Source organism: Myiozetetes cayanensis, unplaced genomic scaffold (genome assembly GCF_022539395.1).
Source record: "Myiozetetes cayanensis isolate MyiCay16 unplaced genomic scaffold, myiCay2020 scf2-11, whole genome shotgun sequence".
Taxonomy (NCBI): Eukaryota; Metazoa; Chordata; class Aves; order Passeriformes; family Tyrannidae; genus Myiozetetes; species Myiozetetes cayanensis.
In genome coordinates, this window is record NW_026087411.1 from 89,125,771 (window position 1) to 89,140,801 (window position 15,031).

Consider the following 15,031-nt stretch of genomic DNA (forward strand, 5'->3'; position numbering starts at 1 on the left):
AATCTCCAAGTTACTGTGAAAAATATTTATGATTTGAACTATATTTGTGTTTGAAAATTTTAAGTTCTGCAATAGTATAATTCCAGTATGAATGATAAATATGGATTATGAAAAAGACTGAATATGTCCTTTGATCTCAGTACTTTAGGACTGAGAATACACATGTATTGCTTTATGTTGAAGTGACTGTGAAGAGACAAGAGGGGATAAGAGAGGAATTGTCATTTGTTCCTCATTTCTTGCACCCTTCCATTCTTCTATGCTGTAATATCAGATATACCTCCCATTTAAATACCAAGAGAGACATTTTAATTTGTTTGGCTTTACATATGAGTTGTGCGTTTAAGTACAAGAGTAGAACGTGGCCTTAATTGCCAGTTTCAGATATCTACTTTTATTCTTACTTTTTATATTATCTTAGAATCCATCACACCAAATCTAATACTTGTGTAAAACTTATGCCAGTATATTCATTCCACTCGCATAACCATTGAGCCTTTGCTCTTGATATTTTATGTTCAATTAAGTCTGTTATTAAATGTGACCTTCTAGATTTATTTGGAGGTTCTTTTCCAGTTTTTAGTGACTGTATTCTGTTCTTTGCTTCTCAAAGAAACTGAATGCCCTTATTCCTATTCTTTTGCTAGCAGACAAGTTAGAATATTTTAGCAACGCCTATAACCATTCCTGATATTTTAAAAAAAAACACATCAGTTTTACCAAATAAATTGTTATTACTGTCTCAGCAGTTGTGTTGTCCTACAGAAAGAACAGAGCTGTTCAAGCTTTCTAGCATTTTTCTTTTCCTATAGTTTACCTTAAACTATAGTTTGCAAGTACCATTTTGTCTTTTTGATTTAAATCATTGAATTAAATCAAAATATTATTTACAACTGAGAAGGTATCCACCTCTGAGCTATTATACTCTAATTAGAAATATAATTTAGGAGTTCCTTTACTCATAACAAATAAAATAAAATAAAATAAAGTAAAGTAAAATAAAGTAAAATAAAATAAAATAATAAAGTCAAATACAACTAAAAAAAAAAAAAAAAAAAAAAAGGAAAACTGAGAGTTGTAATCATAAGACCAGAGATAGTGAATAGTGAGAAAATTCTACTCTGTTTAACTAATCTATAGTAATGTGAAAATAATAAGTATTTTGGAAGTAAGAGTGAAGATATGATCCATATAAAACAAATATAAGGAAAATCAGGTTGCATAACATGCATAACAATCAACATGACTAAAATTGTAAGGACTAAAAACTGTCTTCCAATTTAAAAATCAGATTAAAAATCATAAGGAAGGCTTTAGGAATATATTAAAAGTAAGAAAGGAGAACGAGGAAAGATGTGTAACAAAGAAAATAGTGAATGATCCTCTTTTAAAAAATCTTTCTAGGAAAAGTAAATTGTGACCAGATTCACTAAGTTAATTTAAAATTTGAGTAGAAATATAGGTCAAAATATAGAAAGAAGAGTTTAAAGGATCTTGAGATAACAGAGGCATGCAAGTTCAGAGAGCCTGACTATTGTGTCTGATAATTAACCAAAGCACTCTTCAAATGATCAAAGTTTATCTTTAAAATTTCTCTAAAAACAGACAAGGTATCCCCCGGCTGAAAAAAAAATCAGAATCTAAAAGGCTAAAGGGATATCTTGAGGAATTCTGGATAAAACAGTACTTCAAGTGCCTTGAAGTATTCTTAAACCAAAGAGAAAACATTTGCAGAAAACTAAATGCTAATGAAGTGACAAAAAACAAGAAAATTTAGGCTTTTCTAGATCATGACAAAGGAGTCTAAATTCATTCTTTGACATGAAGGGAAAAGGAAATAGATGTTATGTGGAGAGGAACAGATGTATTTGATTGATTTTGTCACTATTCTACACGACATCACAGTAAAAAGGTACTGAAATTTTCACTGGAAATTTTGAAAACAAATTGAATTGATTTTTGCTGGGGTTATCTCAGGTAAGTGAATTTATCTCATTGCAAAAGCAGGACTGGTTGATTTCTGAGGGCTTGATGAGTCCTGCAGTTCTTGGTTTGTATCCTAGAATCAGTCACTCTTTACACTGCATTGTGTGAAAAAGGAATAATAGTGGGATTTCGTTAGTAAGTATCATTGCTTTTGTACATTATTGTGAAGACCACATTGAGTGAGGCCACTTTCTCCCTATATTTCTGGAACCTATAGGCTGCTGGCTGCAGTCTGAAGAGGTGACTATAACATATACAGACATGTTCACAAATAAGCTTGTAACCTGCTCGCCAGTTTGTCAATGTGGAATTGAATTCAGTGCATGTTAAATATTGAATTCAGGGCAGTTTTGCAGGTAGTGTTTAAAATTGTGTTGCCAGGAGAATTTATTTCCCAGTATCTGACACATAACAGCTAATATAAATCTGATTTACATTTAACACAAATGAAGCTGGTTTTAATAAAAGTCATATATTTAGGTACACAGTGGATGAATCAAAAAAAAAAAACCTGACAAGAACAACATTCACAAATATTCACAAATTACTCACAATGATTGTTTCTACACCTTTCTTTTCGCAGAAGTGAGGTTTATTCCTTGACATTTTGTCTAAGTTTGCAAGCATATGAAATTACTATTATTCTAAAATCAGACCCATGGAAGAAAAAATACAGATTTACATGATACTGTGAGGTAATCAAACTTGCAGGGGAATAGAGAAGCAAGGAGGCTAAAGTAGCAAACATTATAAAACCCAGGAGCCCCTGGTGGTCTAGTGGTTAAGGGCGCGGCGCTATCACCACCAAGGCCCGTGTTCGATTCCCGGTCAGGGACACTCCTGGGCAGATGGAGCTCGTTAGCCCTTAAAGGCAACCCATCTACGTCCTAAGGACCTCACTGCCACCGTCCAAGCTCGCTTGGCCCCGGCAGATGAACCTTAGGATTAAAGGGTGGGCTCAGTTCCGCGCACACTGTGTCTCACCTAAAAAATCCAATGCGCAGGCTGGAAGGTGGAAAGACCTTCCCCGGATCTTCGCTCACGAAGACTGGCCATTATTATAAAACCCAAAACTTTCAAATGCAAGTTTACTAAACAAAAATTGTTCCATTTGCATTGTTTTGCTCCAGTCATAGTAACAATTTATGTACAGTGCCTGAACAAGCTCTTATTAATTTTGCTCTGATAAAAATATCAGAACCTGATATCCTACACTACAAAAGTTCAAAGACACATGGGTTAACCTAGATGCTTTAGATCTTGAGCTTTGGATACCTGATGAAGAAGGCAATGATATCCAGACACGAATAATTGAAGTATTGATTAAGGAAGCAGCTAGTTTAACCACGTGTAATATCTTTACTTTAAGAAAAGAAAAAGTTTTTCCTATCTTTATAAGCATACTGAATTAAGTTTAACACATTCCAAAATGCAAATGTAAAAATATTATTTTATTGATCTGTATAGCATCTAAATTTTCAGAAGGTAGTGGTCTTTCTTTAATATTTCTTTAGTAAAGTTTTTCTGGTCAACAAAAGAAAAATTTAGTTGGTTTCATTATGATTTAAAGGCTGCTTGCCTAGTTTTGTAAAAAACACATTTTACAAGAATCTCATCACTATAGCTTTATTTTAATATATTTATGATCTACAATATTACTGAGCCAAATTCAGACATCTTCCTCATAGCCTAGAGTTAATCTAAACTGAGAAACAAATTTTATAGCTGATAAGAACATGGATTTTGAATCACATTTTTGCTTATGTATGATTATGAAAGCAAAATAAGGCCACATATGTGGGGCAGTCACAGTAACAGAACCCCTATCAAAATTCTGTCATCAGAACAGAATTTTTTCAGATTAAAATGAAACAGCTTTTGATCTGTTTCTCAAGGCACACAGAGAAATAAAAACTCTCCTTCATCCCCAAATTATTACTTAGAGTTTGTTTTCTTCTCTTTGTTTCAAGCAGCTAACACTAGCTGGGAAACAATTTATAGTATAATTTTCTCTTTTTAATTATTCAAACAGTCTGAAGTTTCCAATTTTCCAGCCAAATTCTTAGTCTCTGCATGAGGTAAACTTTATTTGCAAACATACAGCAAGTAAAGGAAATCTGTAACCCTTCCAAATTATCTTATGAGGGCAATCTTTTGAAAAGACAATAGCCTGTGTAGTAGAAGGCCAAAAATTGTAAAGTGTAATTTGTTTTAGAAAATATAATTCAGTAGAACTTTGTACAAAAATTTTCCAGACATAATTGATTTGAATTAGCTGATTTGTTATTATAAAGTGTGTGCTGGTTCTCTTTTTCCCTTGTTTTGTTTGTTCATTTGGTTGGTTGGGTTTTGCTATGCTCTACTGACTTTTTCTTGCTCTTATTCAAACAAACGGGTTTGTCATTTAGCAGAAGTGGACTGATATTTAAGTAGATGAGTGTTAATTCATAAATGCACAGTTTAATTTGTGTACATTAATTCTTCATGTAATATTAGAGTTTACAGAGTGGATGTTTTCCTTTTTTTTTTTTTCTCATTCTGCCTATTCCCTTCAATCACCCACAAAATCCACTGTATTTTCTACTTACTGTAACATGGTAAATGCAGGAGTTTCCTGTATATGAAGAGAAGGATTCATAGGGATTCTGTAAAGGGAAGAGTAGGTTAAGCTATTCACAAAATACATTATTTGGGTTTGCTAGATGAAGACACAAAGAGTTTAATTGTTGTATTGTCAAGTCAGATCCTGTACAGCATCTGAACAGGTGAAGATGAGCAAAATCAGAAATATAGTTCTGGGGTTTCTAGTAGATCATAAATGGCTCTGAACGGACTGAACAAAGAGCTGGATTGCACATTCTGCTTGGTATCAGTCTTAGCCATGTTAATGAAATTACAGTACACTTTGTTTGAGTTGTAATATTCTCTTTCATCATGCATTGCCAGGTACGTTTGGTTTCTACCGTCTGAACCACTGTCTTTTAGATAGGGTTTTAGTTCTGAAGCTTCTGTGATGACCAGGAGTAAAGTTATTAGATATTTTACCTTTTCGCTTTATACCTTACTTTCTTGACTGCATGCTAAATCCTGTGCAATATTTTTGCAAAATAAGATTTTCAGGTTTATCGAGTTTTTGTATTACTATATTAGCCATTAAACTATGTCCTATAGCTTCAGAATATGTTAAATTTAACACTCTTGAAGTTGAGGTGTGTTTGTAACCTGAAGTTTTCTTTTCCTAGAAATAAGTTTCTACTACAACTGAGATATGTTCTAGCTTTAAAAAACATGTACATTTACAATAAAAGTCTTCTTTTATTCAGATTTTTGAACTGCATGTATGGGAGCTGTCACAGCAAGTTACAGCATAGTAATAGCCAGCATCAGCTGTTCATTTTGCACATACATATGGCTGACTGAGTAGGAATGTAATGATATAAACAGCTTAAGAAGACAAACTATTTAAACTGGCAAAACACATGAGGAATTAACCTCTGGAAATAAGAAAGGAGAAGGTAGTGCCAAAAGTTTAACTCAAATTTATATATCTATCTTCCTTTGAGGCATGTGCTCATAATTATTAAAGAAATTCTTCTGAAATCTGTCCCATGAAAATCTTTCCTACATCTTTCCTTTCTCCTTTTCAGTTAACTCTTGTTCCTAAAACAGGTTATGTTCCTGAAAATACAGTTCAGCTTGAGTTGAAACGATTTGATTAAGCTCTAATTCTCAGAGGTCTCAAAGACTTCAGAATTAAGTGGACATTTCTTGAAATGACTGCAAAAGGTCAGTGGAATAAATTTGTAATGCTTGAATATCTTAAAGCCTTGGCACTGCCCCAACATTCTTTACTTGCTTTATATTTTGTCTTGCCTAATCTATTTCTCATATGATTTATTAATGGAGTTTATTACACAGGAGTTGTGCTAACACAGCTTTATTGTTGCCAGTGTCAGCGGAGTATTTCTACAAGGCACAGCATTGCTGATAACCATAGCTCTCCTCCCTCAGTACTGCAGCAAACCTCATAGTGCATATTCTTATCCTCAGGGTATCTCAGGTAACCTAAGAAGTACACGAGCACTTTGATGGGGACTGCCTGTTTATTATGTACCACACTGCACATATTTTATACTGTATCTACCATGGGGAGTATTGATGCCTCAAGAGAGCTCACAAAGTGCCATCCCATGGATTAAGAAGCTACTGAAAATCAGGAAGCTTTGTACTTCTGCACCTACAGCTAGTCAACAACAGGAGCACACTGCATAGGGAACACCAGGTAATTCTACACTGAAAGTTAAGGATTGTCTCAAGTTCTGATTCATGCCTAAAAAAAAATAATTTTATTAACTAACTTCAGTGCTCAAAAATGAAAAGTATTGAAGTCTGGGATTTCTAGTATTTCTTCTTATGCTATATAGATGGAACCAGCTCTAACCCAGAGTTCTGCAGAGGATTTCACCCAAGCTGTTATCGAATCACACCTTCTGTCTTGCAATATCAGCTAAATACAACCAGAAACACCTTTTAAATTTTTTTAATGGTCCTTGTCACATGAACACTCTTTGATTGCTTTTAATTTTGTCCTGAAGTCAAGAACTTTCAGACAAGTTGTTACAGAAGAGACCTGAGAAAACTATCTCAGGTTTTAGTTCTTATCCTAGGCTTATTGCAGTGTTGTTGTTTCACCTATGAAAAGTGTTTAGTCTGCACTAAGATATCAAATGTAGTGCAAATTTGAAAACATCCTGTGAGCCAGGTGATGATGTAGGGACTTGAGGATTTTTTTTTGTTTGAGGTGTTTTTTTTTTTTTGGAGGAGGGGTGGCTTTTGATGGTGATTACTTTTGGTTTTGGGGGGTTTGTTTCACAGAATCATAGAATATGCTATGTTAGAAGGAACCCGTCATGATCATAGCATCATAGTATCACAGATTGGAGCCCCTGGTGGTCTAGGGGGTAAAGGCGCCGCGCTATCACCGCGGAGACCCGGGTTCGATTCCCGGTCAGGGCCACTCCCGGGCAGGTGGGGCTCGTTAGCCCTTAAAGGCAACCCACCTACGTCCTAAGGACCTCGCTGCCACCGTCCAAGCTCGCTTGGCCCCGGCAGATGAACCTTAGGATTAAAGGGTGGGCTCAGTTCCGCGCACACTGTGTCTCACCTAAAAAATCCAATGCGCAGGCTGGAAGGTGGAAAGACCTTCCCCAGATCTTCGCTCGCGAAGACTGGCCCATTAGTATCACAGATTATGCCAAGTTGGAAGGGACCCACAAAAATCACCAAGTCCAACTCCTGACCCTGCACAGGACCATGCCCAAGAGTCACACCATGTGCCTGAGAGCGTTGTCCAAATGCTTCTTGAATTCAGACAGACTTGGTGCTGTGACCACTTCCCCGGGGAGCCTGTTCCAATGCCCAACCACCCTCTCAGTGAAAAACCTTTTCCTGATATCTAACTTAAATTTCCCCTGACTCAGCTTCCTGCAGTTTCCTCAAGGTAATTAGAGTGAAGAGATCAGTACCTACCCCTCCTCTTCCCCTCCTGAGGATGTTGAATACTGCAAGGAGGCCTCCCCTCAGTCTCCTCTTCTCCAGGCTGAACAGACCAAGTGACCTCAGCAGCTTCTCATACAGCTTCCCCACAAGGCCCTTCACCATTTTGTTGCCCTCTTTTGGACACTCTCTAATAACTTAATGTCTTTTTTATATTGTGGTGTCCAAAACTGCACACAATATTCAAGGTGAGGCCACCCCAGTGCAGAGCAGAGCAGGACAATCCTCTCCCTTGGCAGGCTGTCCATGCTTTGCCTGATGCCCCCCAGGACATGGTTGGCCCTCTTGGCTGTCTTTTGTTTGGGTTTGGCTTTTTTTCAGTGAAGTCCTAAGGTTATCTTTCTCAGGGTTACCAAAACGTAGCCACACTAACTTGCAAAGCTAACTTGAAATGTACATAAAGGAAATGCTTTTCTTATAAAGTATAGGAGAAAAAGGATAGGAGCACCACAGCCTTCTTTTGAGATCCTGGTATGAATACACCAAACTATGGATAGCCTATTGATATCTGACCTGCACTTCAGTAGGACATTGGTCTGGGAAATGTGGTTGCAGTGAAGAAAAAAAGCAATGAAACAGTTCTGTAGGCAAATGGTTATATGATTGTGTCATAGTTCCTGTCTCAGTTCCCAAAATATGATACAGTCACTGACTAACAAACTAGTGCTAATAGAAGCAACAGTATTCCATTGCAAACCTCCAAAAAATTTGTCAAACTAAAGTACTGAAAAAACTGACATGAGCTGGGCAGGTGTCTTGGACTGATGTACCTTCTTCGTTTAGCTGCCTGGTCTTGGTTTTGTGTCTAGCTTCTGTTTCCTTCCATCTTCTTATAGATGCTTATGAAAAACTCTGGCTGGATTCAAGGTAACCACAGGGAGGAGCATTTATTAAAGGACATTTATGCAAAAGTTTTTTTTTTTGAGAATATGTATTGGCCAAAATGCATGAATTTAGAAGAGTAGGATTTTACTGCCAGTTTTTTTACTTATTTCTTCCACAGTCAGTATATGAATGTGTTCTCACTGAATCGTTACCAAATTTCATTTATTTCTTGGCATACTCTCAGATAATCTCCTCTTCCTCTCTCCTACCCAGCCACCTTTTACTGCAGTCAGCCAGGTGGTTCACTAACTGACTTAATAACTTATAAATTCAGCTTGCATTACAATTTCTGCTGAACACATTGTCTCACTAACAACAGTTTTCCCAGCTAGAGTAATAAATGGGGTTACCTCAGGATTTAAACAAATGTGAAGTGTGTCCTTAGTGCAACCAATTTAATCAAACACATCACTGAGTTCTTCTAGTATACTATTTTCATTTAGCTCACATGAGACCTCCATTATATGTTTGATCAGTTTTAATTCCTCAGCAACTTTAATCCCTGGCACATTCACAGTGAGAAATAGAATAATTCCTGAGAATTCTACACAGAGAAGGGTGGACCTTTAATGTGAATGCTTTGTGACTTCATTTACTGTGACATGCATAACATTTTTAAACTTTCCCATACTCCCAATGAAAAGCCAAATTTGAATGTTGTCCTTATTTAGTATATAGGCAAATGTCTACAGAAACTTGCAGCTGTAATAATCCAAATTTTTGACAATTTTTCTGCTTATTGAATACTTCAGTTACATCTATTACTCAGTCCAGTACATTTCCAGCAGTACAAAGGATTCCATGGTGTGCTTAACTGACAGGTTCACCATTGGCTTTTAAAATATTTGACAGCATTTACAACTGAAGATGAGAATTTCTACTGAAATTTGTTTATGAAGAAGTAATACAGTTTATTTTGCTTGCAGCTGAGTATAAAATGGTGAAACTAAACCAACAGAAAATAGATAATTTTAAGTCCATATGTAGCCAGGTTTTTTGAAGTGTGATACTTCTGTGTAGTTGGTTAATCGAGGGGTCAGAGAATCACATGGGCCGCACAGTGACTGATTTATGCAAAACCTAGTAATAAATGAGGCCAGATGTTAAAAATAAAAATCAGTTGGGAAAATAGTTTTGCATTTCAGGATAGATCCAAGATCACCAGATTGTTCCTACTCAGTGATGACATTTAGTTCATGGATAGTGCTAACCTTCTGAAAATTAAGAAATGAATATACCTGTACAGCTATTGAGACAGTGTTTGGCTGATTGATTGTTTTGATTTGTTTTTAAATTTAATACATATCTTTATACATTCTTGGAGGTTTGATTTTGGCTTTCTGTCTATTTCTAGTGTTGTGAAAAATATCGCTTCAAATCTATGTATTGGCTTTCTGATCACTGTCACTGGTCATATAAGCATTTTGCACCTCTTTTCATAGGGCATTATGTAGGTCAAAGAATTCCCTCATATCTTGACTGCTCAGACTGCCATATTCTTCCTAGACCTTGTTGCCTTCTTATATAAAACTTCTCTATACTAAACTATATATAAACTTCTATATACATCATAGTTTAAGACAAATCATATACACATCATATGAATTACGTATCAAGTGAGGAAACATGGTCCATTTTTTAGGAAACCCATAATCTCTTAATATATATCTTATATAATTTGTTCCACATAAATGATGTAAAGTTTCAAATCCAAAACCCTAATCATAGCATTTTACATGACAAAGTAACTAACTTATACTTTTAAAAAGTAGAAAAACTGAGAAGTATGGGCTAGATAAGTGTACAGGGAGGTAGATCGACAACTGGCTGAACTGGCAAGCTTAAAGAGTTTTTATGAATGACACAGTGCAGCTGGAGGCAAATCACTAGTGGAGTTACTCCAGGGGTTGATACTGGGACCAAGATTGCTTTAACACCTTCCCTGATGACCTGGATGATGGGAAAATTCCTCCATCACCAATTTTGAAGACAGCATAAAACTAGGAAGAATAGTTGATATAATGTATAGGTGTGCTACCATTTAGAGGGACCTCCTCTCATCACAAAGGTGATTAAGGTATTGAAGCATCTGTCACAGGAAGAGGCAGAGAAAAATGGATCTGTTAGTCTTGAAGAAAAAGGTGACTTGAGACGAATCTTATGAAAACGTATAAACATCTGACAGGAATCTATAAAGAGTACAGAGCCAGGGTTTATTTTCGGTGGTGCCCAGAGGCAATAGGCAAATCCTTTAATACAGGACATGCCATATGAACAATTGGGAAACACTTTTCCACTGTGAGGATGACTGAGCAATGGCACAGGTTTCCCAGAGGGACTGTGGATCCTCCATGTTTGGAGATATTCTAAAAACATGGCCTGCTCAAGGTTTCTCTGCTCAAGCAGAGAGGTTGGACTAGACAGACTCCAGAGGCTCCTTCCAACCTCAACGATTCTGTGATTTTGTGATAGTAAATTTAAGAAAACCATAGCAAATGGACAAGGAAGCAGAAGAAAAATAAAAAAGAAAGGGATGAATTAGAAGAAAATAAATTACATGACTGGTACTTTCAAATAAGGGCAGTTATGCTTACTGACACCATGAATTCAGTATTTTTTTCCATCAAAAGAGTATATTCAAGAAGTATTTTTTCTGATTTCCACTTTTAACCTTAGCTCTACATTACTAATGATCATTTTCCTACCCATTAATTTATCTAAGTGCAAAAAAGTGTATTTTGACAAAGCCATAAAATAAGTAGTTTGGTGAACATAAGGGACAGTTAAAGTCATAAGCATTATAGAGCAAGTTCAAATCCTGATTTTAGTTGCCTGTCAATTATTTAATTTGATTTAGTGAGATTTGGTTAATTTAGTGGAATCAGTTCCTGTGACACGTTTCAAGACAATGTATTCAATAGAGAATCCAGTGTAAATTCTAGACAAACACTTCTAAAACATTAGTTCTTTAATATTCAGGGCATATATTTTAAATATTTTACTATACATCCATGTGTTGTTGCATTTTTAAGGTCCTAAAAAATATCCCACAGGAAAACTTACTATAAAATTCATTTTATACTTAATTGAATACTTATTTCCTACAAAACGTTCAAATAAACTAAACTAATGTATCATGTCAAATAAGGCGTAAAAGGAGCCGCTCTCTAGAAAAAAATATTATTTTAGAGTCATAGAATTGGTTAGGTTGGAAAAGATTTCTAAGGTCATCAAGTCCCTCATTAACCTAACACTGCCAAGACCACCACTAAGCCATGCCCCTAAATGCCACGTCTACACATCTTTTAAATATCTCCAGGGATGGTGACTCCACCACTTCCCTAGGCATCTTGTTCCAATGCATGAAAACCTTTCCAGTGAAGAAATTTTTCCCAATATCCAACCTAAAACTTCCCTGAAACAACTTGAGGCCATTTCCTCTTGTCTTGTCATTCCTTACCTGGGAGAAAAGACCAATCCTCACCTCACTACAACCTTCTTTTCAGGTAGTTGCAGAGACCGATAAGGTCTCCCCTGAGCCTCCTTTCTTCCAGGCCAAACAACCCCAGCTCCCTCAGAAGACTTGTACTCCAGACCCTTCACCATCTTTGCTACCCTTCTCTGGACACGCTCCAGCACCTCAATGTCTTTCTTGCCATGAGGGGCCCAGAACTGAGCACAGGACTTGAGGTGTGGCTTCACCAGTCCTGAGTACAGGAGAATGATCACTGCCCTGTTCCCGATGGCCACATTATTCCTGACACAAGTCAGGATACCCCAAGCCAGTAGCACTGCATGGGGTTGTTGTAGTCCAAGTGATGATGTATTTATGGAAACATTTTTATTGTCTTTTATGGTAGTAACCAGATTAAATTCTAGTTGGGCTTTGGCTCTTCTAATTTCCTCCCTGCATAACCTCATTATACCCTTGCAGTCCTCCTGAGTTGCCTACCCTTTCTTCCAAAGCTCATTTTGATGGACTTACAGTAAGATATCCTGCTGAGCATCAGATCTTTAGTTCAAGAGGGGTCCAAGAGTTGAACTGCTGAAGATCAGAGTGTTTGTCGGTACAACCAAATATACCAGAGCTGAATCAACATTTTCAAAAATCAAGCTTCTCAGAAACATGTCTCTAAATTGCCAAAACAGATTTGAAATAGAACATGAGAGGCTTAATGCAAAAAAGGAAAGACATTAAAAAAAAACCAAAATGAGATAACATTTTGGAGAGAGGAAACAGACCAGTGAAGAATGAAGGGATGCTCTTACAGATGGAGAACAAGAGGTAAGGGATGAAGAAGGAGGTTGAAAAGAAGAAATATCAGGTAGCATGTTGTGATAGTTGTGCAATATATTAAAAGGATGCAGAAGTTTTTAATGTTGTTTAAGTGAACATGTTTTTACAGTCTTTTTGTAAACTCACCCTTCTTCTTCCCAAGGTTCCTTAGTCCTTATCTCTACTTTGGAATGTCCTGAGAGATACCTGAAAGCCTCCCTATTGGTTGTTAACCCTTTGTTATCATTGGCTGGTTAGTAAGACCTCCTGGACTCCCAATGGTCACTTTGTAATCCCCCCAAGAGCTATTTAAGTCACTTCCCAGAGCAATAAACTCTCTCTGCCTCTCTCCTCGCTGCTGCTGTCCTGTGGTCTCTGCGGGGGCCATGGAGACCTCGTGGGGGGGGGCATGAGGTGGGGGCACCTCCTCCGCCAGGACTAGAGGGACTCTAGCCTGGAGTCCCCCTCCCTATCCAACCCTCAACATTCATCAGTAGCAGGGGAAGAAATGACAAAGTTTATAGTGATTAGAAATACTGGATGAAATATGAAAATCAAGTGAAAGAAACAATAATAAGCTCAGGAAGTTATCTTCTGAGTAAATCAAGGGCAGTCTTCTGGTTTCAAAGATTTGCAATATAATAAATTAGATATTCTCTAATATGCCATATGGGGTTTGAGATCATTAAATTCACATTTCAGTGTTTTCCATCTAGAAATGTCCTTCTAAAATAATAAAAGTTGATAGCCTTCACATAGAAATATGAATGGTAACTTTAAGAAAAAAGTAATAGTATTGAGAGTAAGGATAAATGGGAGGGGAAAAAAAAGAATTATTTTAGGAAGAGAAGGAAAACATATAAAGAGGAATATGGACTAGTATGATATTGCTTCTGGAAAGAAAATATCCAATCACAGAAGAACTGGACCCCAAAATGAGTTTTTTTCCTGTTTTTTTTTTTTCAGTGACTGTTCATTGGGTTCCATGTTAATCTTCTCAATTTATCTGGTGTTTTTCAGATTTATTAAATCTTCACAAATAAATATTTCTAAAAGATCTCTCTGCCCATGTGTGGAGGAAAGAACACAAAGGAGAAGATGTAAAACTGCTGCAGGAAATGTGAAGAAAAGAATTCATAGAGATGAGGGAGAAGGGGAACAAGGAATGAAGACTGCTTGCAGGCAAGGGGCAAATAACAGTAGAAAAGCAGTGTCTATATTAATACTACTTACTTTTTTTATTAGAATGTGTGTTTCATTTTTTCTTTACTGTCATTGTTATTTTGTATTGTCCTGGAATTTAATCTATTAAAATTTTGGAGGGAAAAAAAGACAAAATTCTGCTGTGATATTAGATCTGAAATAACTTGTATTTAAACAGATAAATTGCTTCTATGTGGGATTTAGATGAACAGGCATCCAAGATGGAAAAATAGGGTTTTTGTGAATCTATTATACTGAAAAATATGAGACAGGTGAAAGCTACAACAAGGACTGAGCTTATCTCACACAGTTGCCTGTCAAAGGGCAATTCTCTCATATTAAGTGATATCGTCTGCTTACAGTCTTTGGGCAAAGTAGAAGAGAATGTGTATACTCCCATTACTTGTAGGTCAATTGAATTCATCTATTAGAGACACCCCGTGAAAAGTGAATAACAGCACTTAAGCCAAATGTTGTGAAAAAGATGGCATTTTCACATTTCAGGTCTATAGCCATTATACAAGAATGCTTTTAGAGACATTTCTAAACTTTCAAAGACAAAAAAAAAATAATCACACCCTGTGGCTACATGAAATCCAGACCGTTTAGAGGATTTCTTAGAGATTTACCTTTTCTCAGTCACGCGTAAACAGGGAGAGCTGCAAAGACACATCTCTTATGGTTCTATACTACTGCATCCTGCTGCAGTTTCCAGCTCATTTTATCTTAAATTTTAGTCTTTTCTTGTTAAATGATGCAGGAAAACCTATCACGTAGCAGCAACTCCAATGGTTTTGTGAGATGAATCCATAGAGCAAATTTCCTGCAGGTTCCCTAATGGATCTCTGGTTTCTTTCAGTAATTACTTGGCCTGCCAGTCACTGTATGATTAAATAGCTACCTGTCTGTGGTATCTTGAACCCTTTAATCTGACAAGAGGTGGTTAGGGAAGTTAGCTTGGAAAATAGTTTGAAACAAACCACTCAAGTGCCACATCTGTTGTCAGTGGTCCTCTGCAATCTTCATTAAAAGGACTGCATGAGATCAGATATTATAAGATTATTGCAAAGTTATGCAGGTTATTTTTAATAACCCCATCATGCATAACAGTTACTGGGTGAGACA